Source organism: Dama dama, chromosome 7, assembly GCF_033118175.1.
Source record: "Dama dama isolate Ldn47 chromosome 7, ASM3311817v1, whole genome shotgun sequence".
Taxonomy (NCBI): domain Eukaryota; kingdom Metazoa; phylum Chordata; class Mammalia; order Artiodactyla; family Cervidae; genus Dama; species Dama dama.
This window is the reverse complement of record NC_083687.1, coordinates 45,260,735-45,283,061: the sequence shown is the minus strand read 5'-3', so window position 1 is coordinate 45,283,061 and position 22,327 is coordinate 45,260,735. Positions and strand designations below refer to the sequence as shown.

Below are 22,327 nucleotides of genomic sequence, written 5' to 3'. Positions count from 1 at the left end.
TTTTATCACCGGATCTTTGTATGGATATGACATGTTTTGCTTATTCACCAGTCAATGGATGGTGATTTGTGTTCTCTCCATTTTTTGGCTGTTACGAATAATACTACTTTGAACATTTACATGTAAGTGTGGGTGTAGATGTCTGTTTTCCTTTCTTCTGAGTATATCCCTAAGAATAGAACTGCTGGATCATACATTAACAGCTTATTTAGCCAATTGAGGAACTGCCTGTTTCTTTTTCAAAGTGACTGCACTGTTGTACATTCCCAACATCAGCGAAGATAAAGTCCTAGTCCACTACATCTTTCCAATGGTGGTGGTTATCTGTGTTTTGGATTATGGTCACCCTGGAGGGTTATTAAGAGAGGAAGTGAGATTTGGTGGTCAAGAAGAGTGTTGATTCAGTCAGCTTAAAGCCAGTAAGTTGAGAAAACCTAGACACTGAAATACATTATGTTACACTGTAAAATTTGCACATGTTATTTCCTTGCAATCATCAGGACATTTTAGGGTTGGAAAGCCTGTTGTGACCATCTTAGGGAGGAGGAAACAGCATCAGGGGTCGTGTCTTCCTCCACGTCATCTACTGATGCTGCTACATTTGGGCTAGCCCTCCGCTTCCACCTCTGCAGCCATGGTTGGCTGCTTCTGAGATGTGAACTTCCAAGAGGAGACTGGGCTTCCCTGGTGGCTGAGGGTAGAGAGCCCACCTGCCGATGCAGGAGACGCAGGTTCAATCCCGGGTCGGGAAGATCCCCTGCAGAAGGGAATAGCAACCCGCTCCAGTATTCTTGCCTGGGAAATCCCATGGACAGAGGAGCCTGGTGGGCCACAGTCCATGGGGTCGCAATGAGTCAGGCACGACTGAGTGACTAAGACACACACACACTTGAGGCTACATGTTTTGGAAAGTGGAGTTTCACTTCTTCAAGTGATTAATGAAATATGAAAATGATTGCTTCTGGAAAATTCAGGAAGAAAGGAACACGGAAAACAAACTCAATTCATTTAAAAGCAAAAAAGGAAATTATATGTGTTTTTGGATGATAGTCACCCTGGAGGATTATTAAGAGAGAGAATTACATCAACCCTCTGCCTGCTCTTGAGTCACCTCTGTCCTGAATTTCTTCCACCTGTGAGATTTATTTCTCTTCCCTGAAGATGCTGAGTTGCCTGAAACCCAACTACATCAGGGATTGGTAAACTGTGGTCTGTGAGCCCTCTGTTTTCATAGCAGAGAAGGGGTTCTTTTTTTTTTTTTTTTCCTTTTTTACAATTACAACAGTTGACAGAAATCAAAAGAAAGACTCTTCCATGATGTAGGACACTTACACTAAATTCAGATGTCAGTGTCCATAAATAAAATTTTGTTGGAGCTCATCCGTGCGGGATTGTGCATGTACTGTCCACAGTAGCTTTTGTCACACAGCTGCTGGGTTGAAGAGCTGCAGCAGAGATCTGCAGACCCTCAAATACTTATTCTGGCTTTTATCAGAAGAATGTTGCCTACGCCTGCTACATCACCGTTCCTATCGTTAGGAAGTATGGCTATTGACTGTCTTAACATCACATCTAATTTTAGGATTGAAAGGGACTCAATCGCTTGTCTATCTCATTCACCAGAACTGCAGTTTTACTCTTTTCAAAAGGCTGCGTGGTGTCCTAGTGTAGGCAGAGGGACAGGTTTGAAATGAAAATCAACCTAAAAAGAAACAACTCATCCGAATTGGGATTGTGGAGTATCTTTGCGCTCCCCACCCCCACCGTGACCTTTATGTGGGCTTCAGGCAAGCACATGTGACACAGGGGAAGTATTTCTAATCCCCACCTAAGAGCAAACTGTCTTGACGCTGTTATTGTTTCGGTGTGAACTTTAGAACAATCGCCTCTGCTATTTTGGCACAGGGAGACTTGCCTCCACGGTAATTATTTTGTAACCCACAAAAGTAATTATAAAATCAAGTAATTAGCTTCTAAACAAGCTGTAACCCCAGCGATGACTCTTGGGAGGGGGACCAAGCTCCGTTCTTTAGTTCTCATTTTTAGGACTGCCACCTTCTGCCTCTCTTGCCCCTTTGCCTCAGTTTTTGTGTTAGGTCAAGTTCAGTAGCAGCCTTAAGTGATGCACCAGCTGCTCTTGAAGCGGCTTTCTTAAACAGTATTATCGCTCCAAGGTTATGAGCAGAAAGACAGAGGAGCAAGCAAGCAAAGGGAACAGTGAAGCCTGATTTAATTCTTCCGGTGATAGGAAATCCACTTTTCAAAGGGTGTTACAGCCTACCACACTCCATACCTGGTTTGGGCTGGGATTTTGGGGAGTTGCTCTGTAGTGAGACCTCCAGATTCTGAAGGTGTTCTCAGTTAAGAGTTGGCACCAGGATGTCCTGGCACAGAGCGAGGAATGCAATCTGCCACATAGTTAATGACCATCCGTCACTGACAGGCCAGCTCCAGAGCAGAATCGGGGGTTATTTCTTGAGAGACTTAAGTCTGTTTATGGGCAAGTGTTTGTCTGCCACATGCAGCAGATACTGTGGTTAATGTTTATATGTTTGGAAACTTACTCGTCTGATGAACTGGACTACTCCCCCACGATGAAAGGCTGTTTCCAGCAGCTGATCTTGGCTATGGGTGCTATGATGGATTTGCTACATATTCAAGACTTGCCCTCTCCAAATCTCAGTGACTCACTGATCCATGAGTCCCTTCCCGAGCTCACTAAAGAAGCCAAACAGTCCCCAGACAGAAGCTTATCATCCCCCAGATGAACACACAGTGAACCTTTCTGCTGGCCCAGAGCCCTATTGTTTTCGTATCCGCATTGAAGAGTACACTACAATTTCCAGTTAGCCATGGTATGAATTATTCATGCCCTAGAAGCAGCCTGTGGTCAGAACGCCACCCCCTGAAGTAAAACGGAAGACAAAGGAACAGGTTTTCATATTTGCAGCTGACAGCGCCCTTTGCAGTGGGAGCAGACGTAATGAGCTGCAGGACCCCTCCCATCCTTCTTCCCTGTCTTTGAGGCAGAATCATGAACATGAATGCAGCTGTCTTGTGGTCAGACGATAGATGTAACTTGGGTTACTGGCGAGTGTTGTGGTCATTGGGCTGGGTGCCTAGGTCAGTTTTTCAACGTTTTCCAAGAACACAGAAGAGGGAATACATAGTAAAAGGAGCATCTGTGTTGAAGAGCTAAAAGACCACAGACATAAGGACGAGAGTTACCTTTTGGAAGAAGAAACTTGTGAGTATCTTAGAAGACCCTCATGTATAAACCAGATAAAAGGGGAGATGGCTCTGGTTTGGGCGGGGCTACCCTCACAGAGTGCCCTAGAGTCCTAAAGCTTTCCAGTTGACTCATTTTTTTTTTTTAAAGATTTTTTTTTTTGATAGCGACCATTTTTAAAGTCTTTATTGAATTTGTTACAGTATTGCTTCTGTTTTATGTTTTGGTTTTTTGACCCAGAGGCATGTGGGATCTTAGCTCCCCAACCAGGGATGGAACCCACACCCCCTGCATTGAAAGGCAAACTCTCTCAACCACTGGATCACCAGGGAATCTCCAAGCTTTCCCGTTTAAAAGTTGTTCTCTGCTCTGCTCCATTTAGAGGAGATACAGTGTACAGTGATTATTGCATTTTTAGAATATAAACATCAACTCATAACTGGGAACATTATATATCCCCAATTTGTATCTTATAAAGATGATGAAACAGCTAATAGGGCAGCTTCTGACATAAATAAGGTGTAACCAAATAAGGTATTGGTTTTTGTGTGTGTGTGTATGTGTATGGTCCACCCTAAGGTAGTGTCAGTTTGGGGGAAAATGTATATATTGGGTGAAGATTTGCATGGCATCATGTATAAATGGGTTCCAATAGAAAATCTTTAGCTTCAGATTCTTTCAAGAGGAATGTTGAATCTCATGTCGACATTAATAGTCACCTCTGTAAAAAAAAGACAACTGCTCAAAATGAAATTGGACCAGATGTACAGTCCTTTTTGCTTCGTCTCTAACAGGCAGCCCCAATACTTTGGCCCCCTGATGCGAAGAACTGACTCATTTGAAAAGACTCTGATGCTGGGAAAGATTGAAGGTGGGAGGAGAAGGGGAGGACAGAGGATGAGAGGGTTGGGTGGCATCACTGACTCAATGGACATGAGTTTGAGTAGGCTCCGGCAGTTGGTGATGGACAGGGAGGCCTGGCGTGCTGCAGACCATGGGGTCGCAAAGAGTTGGACACGACTGAGCCACTAAACTGAACTAACAGGAGGCTCAGTGGTAAAGAATCTTCCTGCCAATGCAGGAGGCTCAGGAGACACGGGTTTGATTCCTGGGTTGGGAAGATCCCCTGGAGGAGGAAATGGCATCTCATTCCAGTATTCTTGCCTGAAAAATCCTATAGACAGAGGAGCCTGGCAGGCTACAGTTCATGGAGTCGCAAAGAGTTGGACATGACTGAGCACATAATTGTCTCTAACACTGTTGATAGAACCTTTTTGAAATTCACCATTAGATTTATAAGCATGAGTTGAGGACCAAATAGGAATGACACTTAGCATTTAAACCATAAGTAGATGGGTCAGTGTGTGTGACTCGCTCAAAGTACATAATTCACCATGAATGAAATGACACAAAGTAACTTTGAAAATATCATAGCCATAAATTATTGTGAGATTTAACTGGAAGTGTTTCCACTATGCTTTTAGAAAGCAAACATGGCTTATTTTTATTGCAGAATCCTAAGAGTGCAATTCCTGGCAGTGTTTACCAGACAGCAGGAATTAGCAGCCTCCAGGGGAGGGTTAGGAAAACAAAGCTCCCTCTGGGAACCCAGCTCCTAAGTCCTGGTGCCAGTAGCCTCGATACAAACTGGCCTCAAACAAATTCAGTTTTGGCCTCGGTTTCCCTCCTTGCGAAAGCGGGGAAAGGAGAGGCAGATCATGCTTGTTTTTCCAGAGGATCTCAAGAATCTTCAGAAGGCTTTTGGAAATTTTTTAAGACTAGAAAACACGGCTGGAGGCGGGGGGCGGGGGCGGTGTTGTGCTTTTCATTCCGTGGTGCCAGCTTCCACATTCAGAAGGGATGAAGGGCCTGAGTCTGTCTTTTCTCCTTGTAGTCTCCTCTCCGAGGTCCATGGTGATGGTTGGTGGAAGGATGCGGAGCCAGGCAGGCTGTGGAGCTTGCGGGACTGGGAGAACCTCCGTCACGTTCTCTCAAGGTGAAAGAGCGGAGGGCTTCCCTGAGCTCCGTGAACAGATGACTCTGCCATCTGCTGCTGGCTGTGCGTGGCCTCCCCCCACACCCAGCCGAGCCCTCTGCAGACTTCAGGTCACAGAGCAGTGCGCTTTCAGAAGAAGCAGGCTTCTGAAGGTTAGGCCAGAGACCCCAGCGCCATGCCCACCGCTGGTCCCTCAAAAGACCAAGGCTGCCCCATCAAGCCAGAGGGGTGGGCCAAGGCCCGGAGTGAGAAGGAGCTTGCTTGAGAATTCAGTCCTCTGCTGTCCCGCTGAATCCGTAGGTATCATAGACTTTTAAGTGCACAAATATGCCTGTGACTTGAGGATGAAAGCGGTCAGAGTGGAGATGATGGACTAGTCAGGTAGTAGATGGGTTAATCAGGGTGCTCGGTATCTCCGCCTTGGCTCTTAATTTACTCCCTTTCCTTCCTTACGGACATGCAGGGTCCCATTTTATTCACTTCTCCCTGACACACACGAGTTTAAATTAGCTGTATCGTTTGTGAGAAAATAATACATTTTCTGCCTGGCGCACACACATACTGAGGTCTGTCCTTTTTTGACGGTAATAAGGCAGAAAAGCAAGATCTCCCTTGCCATTTGGAAATTATGGTCCATCCAGAGTCTAGGGTCTGTGCCCTTCCCACAGAGACCTGCAGAGCCACTGAACTTCTTGCCAAAGACCTCCGCCCATAAAGGAGGCTGCCTCACGCGCCTTTGCTACTGAACTTCCCAAAGCAGCTCTGATTACAGCGTGAGAAACTTTAGCACTCAAGTCCTGACCTTCAGTGTTGGGAATTGTTGTCAGTTTTAATGAGATGTTTTCCAGAATGTGTTCCACAGAACACATGCTCCATGGGACGGTAATAGATGGTATGTAAAAAATTTCAAGATCAAGCTAATTTGGAAAAAAACTGAGCTGAACAAAGTTAAGTAGATTGTTTTAATCTCTGAGCCTTGGTGTGCCCATGTGCTTAGAGAAACTTCAAGAAGAGTGTTTATACTTTTTTACCCAGATTGATTTCATCATACACATTGTTTTGTTTTGTTTTTTTTCTCCTTGGGGGGTAGGGAGCATCATAGGTGATGAATGCCCTAGAGAAGAATTCATGTGTGGCTTCAGAATTTTCCCATAGAAATGCTACATTGATGGATTGCTTCCCTCTTGTGCAAGATACAGAATCCTACAGAACAATGAGTTTCGGTCATGCATTTTTCTTTCTGACCGGAAGCTACTGGCGTTAAGCTTCATGGTAACTGCAAAGAAATACTTTCACTTTTGCTGAACATGTATTATTCAGTGACTTTTTGACTAAAAGAGCTATGAATGCAAGTTGTTATACCTTCGTTTCAGTCAGCCCAGCAATTAGGTACTTTTTCAGTTTCCCAAGTTAGGCTATAAGATTGAACTGTACGGCAGGGCTGGGGCTTCTAGAGATCTGGGTCTCCATATGTGGAACATTTCAGGGCCATGTTTCTCAGCCTTATGATTATTGACATTTTGGACAGGATATGCCCTTGTTGGGGGTGGGGAGTGGTGTTCTGTACACTGTAGAATATTTAGCAGCTTTCCTGACCTCTGTTCTGGCTTCCCAGGTGGCTCAGTGGTGAAGAATCCGCCTGCCAAGCAGGAGGCGTGGGTTCAGTCCCTGGGTCGGAAAGATCCCCTGGAGAAGGAAATGGCAACTCACTCCAGTGCTCTTGCCTGGAGAATCCCATGGACGGAGGAGCCTGACGGGCTACAGTTCATGGGTTGCAAAGAGTCGGACACGACTGAGCACACACACTGGCCTCTGTCCACTAAGCACCCGTCGTGTCTATTACTAATACCTAAGATGCACCTGGGCTCTTTAACTCGGTGTGGTAGGAGGACAGACAAGAGGATGGCTGCCTTTGGAAGAACGGTGTGTTAGAGTTCCTGAGAGCAAGCAGCAAGCCATGTACCATGCCGGGCGTCCCAGGGGAACCACAGGGAGGGTCAGGAGGCAGGACTCGGGAGATACTATAGCCCAGAGCCTGTATTGTGGCTTTTGCTGGAAAAGAACAGGCGGATCAAGGTAGGTGAGTTTGAGCGAGTTTAGGATTGTTTCGTTTGAATGATTGTGACTGGCTCGTGGTTATCATGGTGGTCTCTAGTTGTTCAGTACCTGGCCCTGGGGTGACTGAGGGCAGAGGAAATAGTCACTTGGTGTGTGAGAGTTAGATCCAGGAGAGGGTTGGGGGGTAAGCTTTTGATTACTGGGTTTGCCTCGGAAAGGTACTCTGGCAGGCGAGTTGCTGACTATCTCTAGGAATCAGCTCGTTCTGGGAGGGGCAGGCCCCAGGAGGTCAGAGCATCATCAAATACAGAAAATATTTAAACACAGCCTTCATACACCCACCTCCCACTTGTGACAACCGAAAATGTCTCCAGATAGGGCCAAATGTCTGCCCCCCCCCCCCCACTGGGGGAGGGGGCAAAGTTGCTCCTGGGTTAAGAGTCGCTGATTAAGGGGACTTCTCTGAGGGTCCAGTGGTTTAGATGTAGCCTTCCAATAATTCAGGGAGCTCAGGTTTGATCCCCGTTCAGGGACCTAGGACCCTACATGCCTAAGAGGCAAAAAAAGAGAAAAAAATAGAAGCAATATTATAACAAATTCAATAGAGACTTTATTTTTTTTAATAGAGACTTTAAAAATGATCCACATGTAAAAAATCTTAATAAAAAGGAATCACAGATGAAGGACCAGGGTGAGAGGTGCCAACCCTGAGTGGGGTCACCAAAGCTCCAGATCAGTGTGGACTTAAGCCCAGGAGGGGCATCTGTGTGAAGGGGGCTGCGGTGGATTGGCAGAAGTCAGGAAGGCAAAAATCCTAAGTGGGAGGATTCAGAGAGCAGGAATAAGGAGGGGAAGGAAGCGTGAGTATATGCGTTGCTAGATAATAGCAACAATGACATCTCAGTCACTTGCTGTATGCCAGGCCCAGCGCCAGTGATGGGAAATGTGGGCTTAATCTTCTCAAGAGCCCCACGAGTTAAGTACTGTTTATCTCAGTTTGACAGAAGACAGCCTCCAAGGGATTAAGCAACAGGCTGGTGTCACTGGTAGTGAGTGGTGGGGTTAGGATTTGAAATCGGGTCTCTTTTTATTACAAGGTAGTTAAGACATATTTAATAAATGACAGGCAGAAGTGTCTGAACTTACACAGATGTGCTGCGCAGAATGATGGTAGATTCTTCAGCAGAGCGGTGATCATGTGGAAAGGGTATGTTGGTTTGTCTCCTGGCATCAGCTCTGCAGCAGGCATGAGCAAATGGGTTGCAGGTGGGGTGGGGTGGTGCTGAATGGGATTGAACAACAGAGTTGTGATGATCTGTACTTGGCCAAAGGGTAGTGGCCATAGGACTGGAGCAGAAAGGGGCGTCAGAGATGTTTCTTGACAGTCACAAATAAAGGCTAAAGGGATAAAGAAGAGAAAGTTACTCCACAGTGTCTAACACAAAAGCCTCGAAAACCGGTGCTCCCTTCCCATTGCCTTCTCTGCAACGGGAAGGGCATTGGGTGTAATAGAAAGTCAGGCTGGGATCTTAGGAACAGGGTAGAATATGGGCTTACTTAAAGATTTTGGCTCATTTCGTTCATTTCCATGGTTTCCTTGGTGGCTCAGATGGTAAAGGATATGCCGGCAATGCAGGAGCCCCGGGTTTGATCCCTGGGTCGGGAAGATCCCCTGGAGGAAGACATGGAAACCCACTCCAGTATTCTTGCCTGGAGAATTCCATGAACAGAGGAGCCTGGCAGGCTGCAATCCACAGGGTCGCAAAGAGTTGGACACAACTGAGCGACTCACACTTTCACTTCTTCGTGCCTAATTTTTAGTTTTCATTGTAGTGCATGCTTCTGTCACACTCACTGTGATCTGGGCTCTGCTCTCTGCACTTTCTGTATATCAGCTCATTCCCCATGGTGACCTCTGAATGCAGTCCCCATTTTCCAGATGAGGAAACTGAGGCTTAGAAAGATTCGATATCTTGCCACAAATATGGCAAATATGTGCCAGAGTCACCAGGTACTCAGCTTTGCAGCTTCTGGAGCGCATTACTGATGCTCAGCTGCTAGGCCTTTTGGCATCACTATCTCCTCTCATCACTGGGTACACTTAGGTACTTCTTGGTTTTCTCACCTGTGACCTGCAGAGGCTAAGCTTATACATCCTGTTTATCTCTGTCCCACCGTGTCTGAATGATAGTTCTACTTATTAGGCAAATCAGACCTAATTCTGTTGTTTATTATAATGGAGACCTTTTTCTTTAAAAGAAGTGGGTTTTCACATGTCTTCATTTTGCGACCTTGGTTGGCCCAGGAAGAGAGCCCCTCTCCTTGAAGTCCCAGGGCCCAGAGCCTTGTCCGCAGGAAGCCACTCTGCTGTCTCTGAACCTCTTTCCCCTCACCTGCAAGCTCCTTGAGGGCAAGATGCTGTTTTATACGTTTTTGTATTCCTGGCACATGATGTGTTCTCAGTAAAAGATCAATAATTTTGTTTTGTTTTTGCTTTTTAATGACTTCAGGCCGAGGAAATTAGATTTCGTAAGTTGCATTTGGCATAACATTACCATGATTCGAGTAAACTCTTTTCCTGAAGAAAAGCATAGCATGAGCCTTCAGGATGGCCACAAAAACAGATGCAGGAGATCGTATCGAGAGGAAAGGAAGCTTCTTTCCTAGGAAGTAGAAAGCAGAGGTTTCCACGCCTCAGAGTACGAGCACGGGCGTTGGGTTGATGTGAAGAGTTTAGGTGGCTTTGGCAAACTTTTCCCATAAAGGGCCAGGCAGTAAACGCTTTAGGCTTTCATCCTACGACCTCTGTTGCAACCCCTCGCCTCTGCTGAGGTAGCCCCAGAGCAGCCATAGGCGATATATAAGCGAAAAGTCTCCTTTTATTGACAAAGACAGGCAGCAAGCTGGACTTAAACCAAGGGTTATGGTTTTCCAGCCCCTGGTGGAGACTCCCGAGTGTGACTGGGCCCAGTTCCCAGCTGGGCCGCTTCCTGAGGGTCTTCTGCAGATTGAGCCTCAGTTTCTGCGTCTCTGAAATGGTGACTCTGATAGCATCCACTGCTTAGGACTGGAGGGAGGGTCAAATGAGATAGTATAAATAAAGCATTTGGCACTGGTCCTAGAATACAGTAAGCAAGCACTCAATACGTGGTGGCCATTATTGCAATTATTATAGTATTCTTTATATCCTCCCGGTTTTTTCTTCTTGCTCTGCATTGTATGAAGTGAATTCATGCTTGTGAGTGCTATGGTCAGATGTTTATTTGCAGCCCTCTCTTTCTGTAGACTTCTGGAGTTTAAATAATAATAATAATGGTATCTGTAGTTTCTACCTACAATGATTGTTCTAAGTACACACTTCACGTGCAGTGATAATTTACACAGTGTCTGGGATGTGGCACTCAATATGTTGTAGCTAATAGGAAGAAAAGAAGTTGAAAATGTAAAGTTGTAAAATTTTTAAAAGAAGGAAAAAATATCAAATAACTCATTAATTACTTAGGAATCATGCTGAATCTCAATTAAATAGGAATTCTGATGGAGGAGATCTTAGCATTCAGCATACATAAATGACTTCGTTCTTTTTTTTTTTACATTTGGAATCAATTAATTGCTTGGCTCTGTTAATCAATGATTTCCTAAAGTGGAATCCATTGTTCATAAACTAGGAACTTTAAAACGAGTCAAGGTGTTTGCTTTTCCAGACAATCTGTTTATGTTATAGCCAAAACAAGATAAGTCACAGCAAGCGAAGTGGCTGTCGGCTCGGCCTGCAGCACAGTCTGTTTTACATGTTGGGGGCACTCCCGGTGAACAGTCACGGATGTGCTGGGCCCGTAACCCAGCAGTAACACGTACAAGAGGTGAAGGCAGAGCTTGCTGACAGGCCTGGCGTCTTCTGAGTCGTGTGTTCTGAATTATAGGGAACAGGGCTTCTCCACCTTGGCACCGTTGACACTTTGGGCCACATAATTCTTCATCATGGGAGGTTGTCCTGTGCGTTGGAGGGTGTTTAGCAGCATCTTGGCCTCTACGCATTGGATGCCAGTAACACCCCCCACCCCACCCCAGTTGTCACAACCTGAATGTTCCTAGATATTACCAGTGTTTTCCCACACCTCCCTTCCCCCGCCCCCAACTGAGAGCCACAAGTGTACACTGATGGGTAAACAGCGCCTGGAGACATCAAGGTCAACATGCCTAGGCAATAATGACTTATTCACATACAAGCCTGATTTCTCAGCATAGTCTGAATTTGAGCTATTCTCATGTCAGCAAAGTATGTTAAATTTGGAAATACGGTGATGGTCCCTATAGATGTTTGTCTTATTTGGACCTTAAAGTTGGACTGGGGCTTCCCAGGAGGCACTTAGTAGTAAAGAATCAGCCTGGCAATGCAGAAGACACAAGAGCCTTGGGTTCGATCCCTGGGTCAGGACAATCCCTGGAGTAGGAAGTGGCAATTATTCCAGTATTCTTACCTGGAAAATTCCATGGACAGAGGAGCCTGCAGGGCTGCAGTTCACGGGGCCGCAGAGAGTCGAATGGGGCCACAAAGAGTCGGACACAACTGAGCACACACAAAGTCTGAATACGTTTATTGTTTCCCCTGTTCACATTCAGTCTTCTGCTTAGGCAAATCCATGCACTTCATACATAGAATGTATCCTGTATCCTAGAGTGATAGAAGTCCACCGTTAGTTTAATTGCAACAGATTTCATTTAGACCTTTAAAGAGGCAGAGCAGTACAATGTTTTGGTCTTCCCCTCCACCCCCAAGTTGGTGCTAGCTTTTAAGGTAAAGCCTTAAAGCTAAGGTAAAAGTTTAGTCCCCTCATGTGTGGCTGGGAGGGGATGGTCTTTTGGAGTGTGTGAGAAAAGGATTGTTTTACATGTCTACCAAGATACCTTTCCAGGTAATTTCTGGCACATTGGTTATATCACCTGAAGCAGGTTCGTTTATTTTTAGGGTACATACCATGTGTTGACATTACTCATGTCTTTAAAATAAGTTTCAGAAACTACCAGCTTTCTTTTTAACTCACCATTGCCCAAGCAAAGGTAGCAAGAAAAATGAAATCACTGTTTGCACTTCTTAATCTTACACCAAGTTCTACATGATTATGAGGTTGTTTAACCTGTAATAAGATGTTACAGGGGGATATTGAGAAAGGTGTCAGTTTTAAGATTGTGGCTTGAAAATATTTATGATAGAACATGTATATAGTTTTCTGTACTACTATTCTGAGACCTATGAAATAGTCTACTAGTTTAATGAAATATCAGATTTCAGCATCAGGTTAAGAGGAATTCAGGAATACATTATTTTTACCTAATACTGTAGAATAATTACCCATGAATTTTATTTTTCTGACATTATATAGCTTGGGAATAATTTTGTCAAATTTTTCCTGGCCTAGTCTATGTTTGTGCTGTGCTGAGTCGTTTCAGTCGTGTCCAACTCTTTGCGACCCCATGGACTGCAGCCCCTAGCCTCCTCTGTCCATGGGATTCTCCAGGCAAGAATGCTGGAATGGGTTGCCATGCCCTCCTCCAGGGGATCTTCCTGACCCAGGGATCAAACTCCATTTCTTGTGTCCCCTGCGTTGGCAGGCACATTCTTTACTACTAGCACCACCTATATTTACCACTTCTTAAAGAGATACATTCTGCACTGAACATCGTTGGTCAAGCTCAGAACCAGACAGAAAAATCCTGTATGTGGTATTGGTTCAATCTCTCAGAAGTTTTGAAGCTTAATTCATACAAATCTGACTTTAATTCTGCTTCAACCTGTCGGGTTTGAATTGTTGAGAAAATAACTTTCTTGGTGCTATAAAGATAGAGCTTACTTGCCTGCCTCACGTCCAACAGAACACCCCAAAGTGCTATTTATTAATAGTTTGTTTTTTTAATAAAATTGTATGTACCTTATACTGAATATGAGAGCAAAAATGGTCCCAAGAAATGTTTCTGCTGACATTTCTGCGTGATCCTATCTTCAAGAAAACCTGAACATTGTTTTCTCCATGTCTTGTCTAAGTCATTAGATGACCCTGTGTGTTTTACAGTATTGCAAGTATGTCTGAAGAGCAGAGACTCCTCTTCATCTAATTCACAAAGCTGCAGAGAGTGCTGATTTTTGATAAATGTTGGTGAATTGAACTCACAAAAGGCGGTTTGATGGCGAAACCAATTTTTGTTAAAGTCCTTAAAATAGAATTTTTCCCCCTCCAAGCCACTTCCCCTCATATTTTATCTTACAAGTTCAGTTATTGCTGAGAAAAAGCTAAAAATAAATAGTTGTTTTTTTTACCCCAAGTGGGTGTGTAGCTGAGTTCTCCTGATAATATTTTTTAAAAATCCTGTTATTGGCTTTGGGGTTGCGCTTGTGAGTATCTTGAGTGTTACAGAGAGGATTTCTTTGTGAGACTTAAATATCCTGTGTCTTCTCCATTTGCAAATAAGTATTCTTTTCACCTGGCTTGTCCTCCTGAGTTGACTTTCTCAGATCCATTCAATTCTGTAACTGCATCAAATTTTTAAATAAGCATAAAAGGGAACAGTTACATTTGCATTTGAGCCAGTATGAATGGCAAAAACATTTACTTTTCTGGGGAGCAAAGAGACAGGAAGAAATGAAGAAATTACCCTCAATGTTTCTTGAAGGATAGTTCAACAAAGAGCAAATAATGTTAGAAGGCCTGTGAAAATATTAGCTTCATGGTGTCAAATTTCTTTAGGCTTAGTGGATCTACCCCAGGTCTCAGGCAATTCCTGTTTACATACACATCCCTATAGCCTTCAGAGGATGTATGGAGTGCTTGCTTTGAGACTTGCATAACAATTAGAGTATATTTGAATTACTCTTTGCTTTTGTGGTCAACTTAGCGCTAAGATTAAAAACTCACATTATTTTCCCCAAGAAAAAAAATTCATTTTAACTATGTCTTATTAACCAGCCAGTGTGTTTTTTTTCTTTTTTATTAGTCTGTAAAGACTGTACTTCCATTTTTCAGTAGAAAACTTTTTTAGAAAAATCAAACTATACCACATAAAATATTTGGCAATTTATTTTCCACTGAACAAGAAACTATGGCAATTTTCATGTTGATAGTTAGAGATGTCCATCGTTGTATTTAATGGCCACACAGTTGTATGGTCAATGATTGTCCCTTAATTTAGTTAATCCCTCCTGGTTGGACCATTTGAGTTACTGTGTTTTTAATGCTGTTGAGTTGCAAATGGAGAAATGGGGTTTAGCTTGTGATGTCACCCTTCAAAAATGTAGGAAACTCAATCCAGGTCAGCAAATCTCTTATTTATATTTGGCCTATGGGACCAACTTTTGTGAAAAGCAGTGACTGAGTTGAAACAAAGTCTCAGTTCAGAAAGATGTGAGAGAACACTTACAACTAAACAACCCTTCTAAGAGACATGAAGACCTCTCTTCTTTCAATTGCTGAAAATGTGAGAATTCTCCGTGTCATTTCTTTCCGACGTTTAAGAAGTGGACAGTCGTCTACACCACAGCCCCACCTCCAGCCATGGCTCTGCCTACAAGTAAATAAAGAATGAGTCTCAACCACAGTTGTTTTTCCTGACTCTAAAAATTTCAGGAAACACTCTGGTTTGGGTATATATAATATTTCCTATCTTATCTTTTCCTGAGAAACGTTCATTCATTTGTGCACTCAAAAATATTCATTAATCATTTCCTATGTGTCATAAATGGTCCCTGCTCCCAATCTAGTATGGGAAAGTGAAAGTGAAAATGTTAGTTGCTCAGTCGTGTCAGACTCTTTGCAACCTCAGGAATTGTAGCCCGCCAGGCTCCTCTGTCCATGGGATTCTCCAGGCAAGAATACTGGAATGGGTAGCTGTTCCCTTCTCCAGGGGATTTTTCCAGATCCAGGGATTGAACCCGGGTCTCCTGGATTCTAGTATGGACAGGTCAGTTATGATGCTTCTGGCTGCAATATAAGGGAAGACCCTAGACATCTTGGCCTTAAACAGTTAGATCATTTATTGTCTAACATCATAAATCCTTAAGTGAGGCAGGCTCAAGCCCGATTCCATTGCCCTGAGATTCTCTCCTCTGCCCTCTTTTGCTTCACGACTCCATTCCCAGGCTGGTTGTGAGATGGTTATAACCGTTCGGGCCTTATATTCTGACCCCACCATGATCAGAGGTAGAAACAGGACTGCCTCCTGGTGCCTTTCTCTAAGAGCAAAGGAGCTGTTCTTAGAAGCCTGACCGCCTCTACAGGCACCCCCTTACATAGCTCAATGGCCAGATATGGGTGGGCTACCCACCCTTTAATAACTGATCAGAGATCCACCCACTAATGCTAGGAACGGGGCCAGCCTCCAAGAAGCTTGTGATCTTGTGGAAAAGGAATAGACAGGTGAGCTCGATGATCTGGGTTCTGTTAGGAGGGAAGATGGGCAGGAAGGGGTGCAACTTTCTCTGTTAAAGGGAAACTGGCATTCAGAAGTGCAGCAGGTAACCATCCAGGCAGAGGGAGTGACCTGTGCAAAGGCCTTGATGCAGAAATGATGTGCTTCTTGTGTTTAAAGAAAACAAAAGATGAGCAGGATTGGAGCCAGTAGTGAACCGGGCGGACGGTCCCTCTGAGCTGGTGTGAAGACACTGGGGCCTTGTCCTGAGAGCAGGATGACTCACTGGGGGTTAGAGCAGAGCTGTGTCATGCTTTAATTCATGTTTATGAGAGCTTCTCGGGCTGCTGTGTGAAGGACCTCTGATGGTGATGGGTGGGAATTGGAATGCAGAAACTGGTGATGTGGAAAATGGGCTGACCTGAGGGGAGAGGTGGGGAGAGTTGAGACATAATTTAAGAGGTAGTTTTGACCTGTTTTGGTGATGAATTAGATCTGGGGGAGGTGAGGGAATCATTGGTGTCAGGCTGACTCATGGATTTCTCCCTGAGCAGGTAGGTGACTGGCATTGCCATTACTGAAGAGTGATCAGACCAAGAATAAAAATAATTCACCTTAATTAAAGGCCTATGAAATATTATTTGGAGAGGAAGAGGAGTAACAATAAGAGGGTAGGTTCAGGAGCCATTCACGACCTTTTATTTGTGTAAAATAATTGAGTTTTCCCAATAACCCAGTGAAGTAGATGCCGTTATCCCCATTTTACAGATGTGGTAACTGAGACCTGGAGAAGTAACTTGGCCAGAGTTACACAGCTAGTACGTGTGGTGTCTGTTAGAAGAGCCTTCTCAGATGCAATATAAATTTAGAAACATTCAGCTTATCAGTGCTAATTAAAGCCGTGAGAGTAAGTGACATTGTCTAGGGAGAGCTGAGCCCTTGGAAATCTAATGATTTAAATAAAAAAACCGGAGAGGCACAAAAGTACAATAGAAGAGAGGGGAAAGGGAGGAGAGGGGGAAGAACATCTTCCTATAGTTTGGCTTTTTATTTTTTATTCATTTATTTATTTTTGGCCACACTGAGTGGTATGTAGGATCATAGTTCCCTGACCAGGGATTGAACCTGTCCTCCTGCATTGGGAGCATGGAGTCTTAGCCAATGGACTGCCAGGGAAGTCCCTAGCTTGGCTTTTGAAAATGAATATTAGTGTTAAAAATCATTAAAGGATGTGGCTCCTTTACAAACTAAGAAACAGGTTATAAAAGGTTCTAAAATTCCACCAGAGAGTGTGTGGAATGAGAACGTATATGTTAGCACCTGATGTTCTGCCACTTAACACTATAGTTTGTATGAACATCAGCAAGCTATTCTTTGTATTGGAATTAGATTCAGCTGCTTAAAACACATAAACTCAATAGTAGTGACTAAACAAGATCGGGTCTTACTTATCTCTTACAGAAAAGTGCAGAGGCAGTCAGTTCAAAGCTACTATGTATGATGGGTCTGCAAAGATTTTAAGGACCATGGTGCCACCTAGCTTACTGCTCCTTCATTACTATGAGGTGGTGGCCTTTGTCTTCATAGTGGCTACCAAGTTCCAGTCATCACATCTCTGCTTCATGAAACCGGATGAAGAGAAAAGTGGACCAAAGAAATGGCACATCCCTTCCCTTCAAGCAGATTTCCCAGAAGTTGCTCGCAACACTTTAGCTTATAGCTCAAGTCAAAGCTTGATAATGTAGCCACACCTATCCTCAGAGGAGCCTAGGAAACAGTCTTCAGCTGGGCAAAACCCCAAGAAGCTTTCACTAAGGAGGAAGGGAAACCAGGCAGCCAGCCATCTCTGCCACTGTCAATTTGCTCTTTTGTGAAATGGCGATAAAATATTCACTTTACCTCTTGTTGGTTTGCTGTAGGGATCAAATAATGTAATAAAAGGCAAGTGCGTAATAAATGATAAAACACTGTTCAAATTGTTGCTGCAAGAATGACCATTAACTCCTCTTGCACACAGTAGATTTTTGTATTTTGGATGAGAAAATCTTGAAACCACTTAAGATTTTCCACTGCTTTGTTAGATTCAGAAGCAGGAAGTGCGAATTTTTCTATACATCTCGCATTTCAATGGCAAAGCTTTCCTTTGCTTTCAGAATCAATTTCAGACTATCCAAGACTGATATTTGATTAGCTCTGCAGCAAAATGTCTCATCAGTATTGTCTGGTACCTGCTGGACTCAAGTACTGTCCAAGGAATGCTTGGGTATTCTGTTCAAGAATGCTGTCTGATAAATCGGGAGAGTGATCGGTGGGGACAGCAGTTCGTGTCGTTAATCTGCCTGGTCCTCACTATTCAGACTTATTTGTAATATAACGAGGATTCCACCCGAGGTGCCTCATGCATTTAAGGGAATGGCTCTATCATTCAGAAACTAGTTGCCATGATCATATAAGAAACTGAATGTAAAGATGGCAGGGCATTTTAGATACCGTAGCTTATTGTACCCGGAGATTCAGGTACAGATAAAAGCAAGTAAGTCCTTTTTCCTATCTAGGGTGGTCAGAAATTATCTGTGAGTGTTGATATGCTTTTTACATTTTGAGTTTGAGTCCAGAGATCTTCTCGTTCCTTATACCCCCATCCCACCACTTGAGTTGTATAATGCATGTGTAACAAATGCTTGCTGAGTTAATGCATTGTAACTTCACATTCTCACGGGCCTTGGTACTTCTTCGGGTGCCAGAAGGGACAGACAGGAGAGAGGCCTGAGCTTGGTCTATATCTTATGACATCCCTTTGTTCCTTTCCTGGACCTGATGCTTTATCCTTTAATGCCTAGACAACTTTGAAAGGGGAGAGAGACTAGCACAGAGTTAATTTAGCGATGATAAGTTTTATTATATAACCTCAAAGGCAAACGGAAAAGATGCTTATCAATTAAAATCACTTATTGCAATAAAGTGGGGGTGGGGGAGGGAATGGTTGACATACTCTATGCCAAAATTCTAATGATTCAACTTCAAGAACTTGAGGCTTCCCACTTAGACCTGGTACTGTCCAGTTAGTTTCCTTGTTCTGGATCAGGAGTCCTGTTTGATAGTTATTAACTCTGCTTTCTGCTACCCTCCAGCTAAGACCTAGCAGCGCTCCACCTTTCCTTATTTTCAGGTGAGATTGAAATGGAGCCAAGAATGAATTCAGAGAGTAACAGACCAAATCATTCAAGATCATTCAAACCCCTAGGCTTGAAGTTAAGAAATATGTAGTGAACACACAGTAAGTGCCAGTTATTATTCTAGAGTTTAATATGTTAAACTCATTATATGTGTTAATGTAATGATTGTATAACCAGAGAGGCAGGTATTATTCCCATTTTGCAATGAAGGAAATGTAATTCTGAGAGGTTAATTAACTTGCCCATTGTCCCAAAGCTAACTGACATCTGGCACTTAAACTGTGGTTTCAGAGTCCAAATTCTAAGGCTCTGAGGTCAATATATGTAGTCATATGAAAAAATAATAAGAATTTAAAAATAAACTAAATTAAATGTGAATTCTGACCTTATGGGGGAAAATGAACTAATGGCTTTATCCTGCTGAGATCTCTTTAAAAATGGAATGTCTTTCTTGGAGAAGAATAATAAAAGGTCCCCAAAGAAATTACTGAAAGGAGAAACAAAATAGGACATTTACCTCTAAAAAAGAGACTAATGGCACTTAATGTTTGTGTTCTGAAGCAAGTGAAACTAAGAATTCCCTCTGAAAGTCTCAATATATATAAGCAAAATTTCTTACTTTCTGAGTCACGGTCAAGGCCCAAGTTAGAGCTATTGATGGAATTACACCCAGGGAAAGGGAATGAAAGCATATTTTAGCAAGGAACCAACATTCTTGCTAAAATGTTTTTTCCAGAGGTACTATTTAGATTTCACACAGTCCCTACACAAATGACAAACGGCACTGAGGAGTTGGCCCGTGAACTAACGGGAGGTAAAGAAGGAAACTAACATTATCAGAGGAAGAAGATGGGAAATCTGAGCTTAAGAGGAAGTAGACTCGAGAAATGGTTCTTTTCAGTGGAATGTGAGGTTTCCTCAGGCTGTCATCCTATATTCGGTAATAACTGAGTGACTATTATGAGATGGTAGAATGAGCTCTGGGGAGGAGACATGTCGAGAAGTGTGTGCACCTTGACAGTATTAACGGAGGAAAAGACTGCCTGAAAATAGATGAACCAACAGCCTGCAGCGCCTGGCCTTGAGCATTCTCAAGCCATCCAGTAGACAAGAGATGTGCATGACAGTTGACCGTCTCTAGACTCAGAAGCCCTGGACCACTGTAATTCCTCTGAGTTGGTGCATTCTGGGCAAGTCAGTTGACCCCTCGATGTCTTAACTTCCTGCAACCGTAAAAGGGGACAGAAAGACACTGCCTTGGCATTTTGCAAATTTTGTTCTCGTGAACATTAGTCTCTGAGACTGTGAAATCATTATCCACAGGGAAACACCAAACAACTATGTTTGTGATTAAATTAAGCTTGAGAAATAAAGGATTAAAAGGTTTGTCGTGGACCTTCTTAGGTCTCAGAAAGGCTAAATTGTGATATTTGAGAAAATAGTATGTTAATCATCATTGTAGGGAAACAAAGTTAGGAAATTTGATGCCCTACCTGCATAAAGGGGAGGTTTTGAAAATCTAAGGAGATGATAGAGGTAAAAAGCACTTGGAAAGAATAAAGCAGTCCATGAACATTAGGCATCTTGGGCTTCCCAGAGGGCGCTGGTAGTAAAACCAATACAATGTTGTACAGTAAAAAAAAAAAAAAAGCTGCCTGCCAGTGGAGGAGATGTAAGAGACATGGGTTTGATCCCTGGGTTAGGAAGATTCCCTGGAGGATGGCATGGCAACCCACTCTAGGATTCTTGCCTGGAGATTCCCATGGACAGAGGAGCCTGGCAGCTCTGGTCTATAGGGTCAGAAAGAATCAGACATGACTGAGCATGCATGCAAAAAATTCTAGTGATTTGAGGATTTGGGGGCTGGCTGATGGTGCTGAAGCATGACTTAGGTTTCTATACTAGGGATGGTCCTCCTTAGCCAGCCTCCTGAAGGCTTTAGATAGATTTAACTGGGGAGATGGGAGTAGGATTCTAGGCTTCTGTAGGAATTCCCGTGTCTAGTCTGTTTCTCCACGTGTGAGTCTCAGAACCCTGGCATCAGAATTCCCTGGACTGCTGATTGTGCATTCACATTCTGGTTCATCAGCTTTCAGATGCAAACCAGTGATTTAAAAAATTTCACTGGTACTTACTTCAGTAGATTCTTACATCAGCCTGGAGTGTTTCAGCATAGTTCAGAGCCGCCAAAACTCCAAAAAAAAAAAAAAAAATCATCTAATTCCTTAAGGGACATCCTAGGGTGAAGAGATAAGGAATTGTACCCTAGAGGAACCCTCATTGGCCAGGTGGTCTGCCTGACTTTTAAGTACTACAACGAGGGCTTTTAAGTACATACCTATTAATCCTTGCAAATCAGTATTGTCCTTGTTTTATAGGAGAGCAAGCTGGTGATCACACAGTTAATTTGTTAGAACTCTTGTGGTTGCAAGTGAAAGTGAACCAAACCCACCCTGGATTAAGTGAAAAGGATAATTCATTGGTTCATATAATTCATTGGTCTGGGTTTAGAATGATTTCAGGCATGGCTGGATTCAGGGCCCCAAATGATTCAGGGGCTAACCTAAGCAATACCTCCCTCAACCTTTTATTTTCTTCTCCATTGGCTCAATTCTCAGGCAGGCTCTTCCTTCGAGATGGCAGAAAGATTACCAGCAACTGCATGCTATAGGGCAAGAGTTGACATGGTCCCAAAGGCTGGCTGCCTGTTTGGGTAAATAAGTCTTTGAAACACAGCCGTGTCCATTTGTGTACATTTGTTTGAGGCTGCTTTCATGTTGCAGCAGCAGAATTGAGTATTTGCAGCAGAAGTGAATGGCCCATATTGGAGCTTCCCAGGTGGCGCAGTGGTAAAGAACCCGCCTGCCAGTGCAGGAGACACAAAAGATGCAGGTTCAGCCCTTGGGTTAGGAAGATCCCTTGGAGGAGGGCGTGGCAACCCACTCCAGTATTCTTGCCTGGAGAATCCCATGGACAGAGAGAGGACCCTGGCGGGCTGGAGTCTCTGGGGTCACAAGGAGTTGTAACAGACTGAGCAACTGAACGTAGATAGTTATGATTTGGCTTTACAGAAAGAGTTTGCTGACCCCTGCAGGAGAAACCAGGTTTCGTTGAGGTCTAATTTGAAGCTGTGAGAGGCATTATGTACTTATTCAAGAGCATGGGACCCAAGGATCTGAGGTTTTAGGATGAGCACAGAATTTACATTATTTAGATTGTCACTTTGGATTAACAAAAGACTTGAGAGTTCATTTACGATTTAAATACAAAGGTTCCATTGCCAGCACAATTTGTAGATTAAAGGAACAATAGAATGTGTTATAAATTTTTGTAGTTGTTACATTCTTTGGTGGTTGAAGGTTAGATTCCTGGGAGATGAAACAGGAACTTTGTTTTGACTATCTCAGGAAGAATTTTGTGGATAACATCTACTATCTCAATGAATAGAAACACCTCTATAAATTTAAA

The 22,327-nt window shown here is 43.4% G+C and overlaps 1 protein-coding gene across 4 annotated transcripts in view; it reads left to right on the top strand.

Annotated features, from left to right (window-relative positions):
- Positions 1-22,327, top strand: part of PHACTR1 (phosphatase and actin regulator 1) — a 489,267-nt gene that overhangs the window by 267,369 nt on the left and 199,571 nt on the right. Inside the window, exon 1 of one of the 4 annotated variants that reach the window (XM_061147623.1) lies at positions 3,112-3,247. The exons of the other annotated variants lie outside the window; for them this stretch is intronic. The gene's annotated coding sequence lies outside the window, so the exon portion shown is untranslated. Of the gene's footprint in view, positions 1-3,111; positions 3,248-22,327 lie in introns of those variants that run through there. 4 annotated transcript variants of the gene reach the window in all.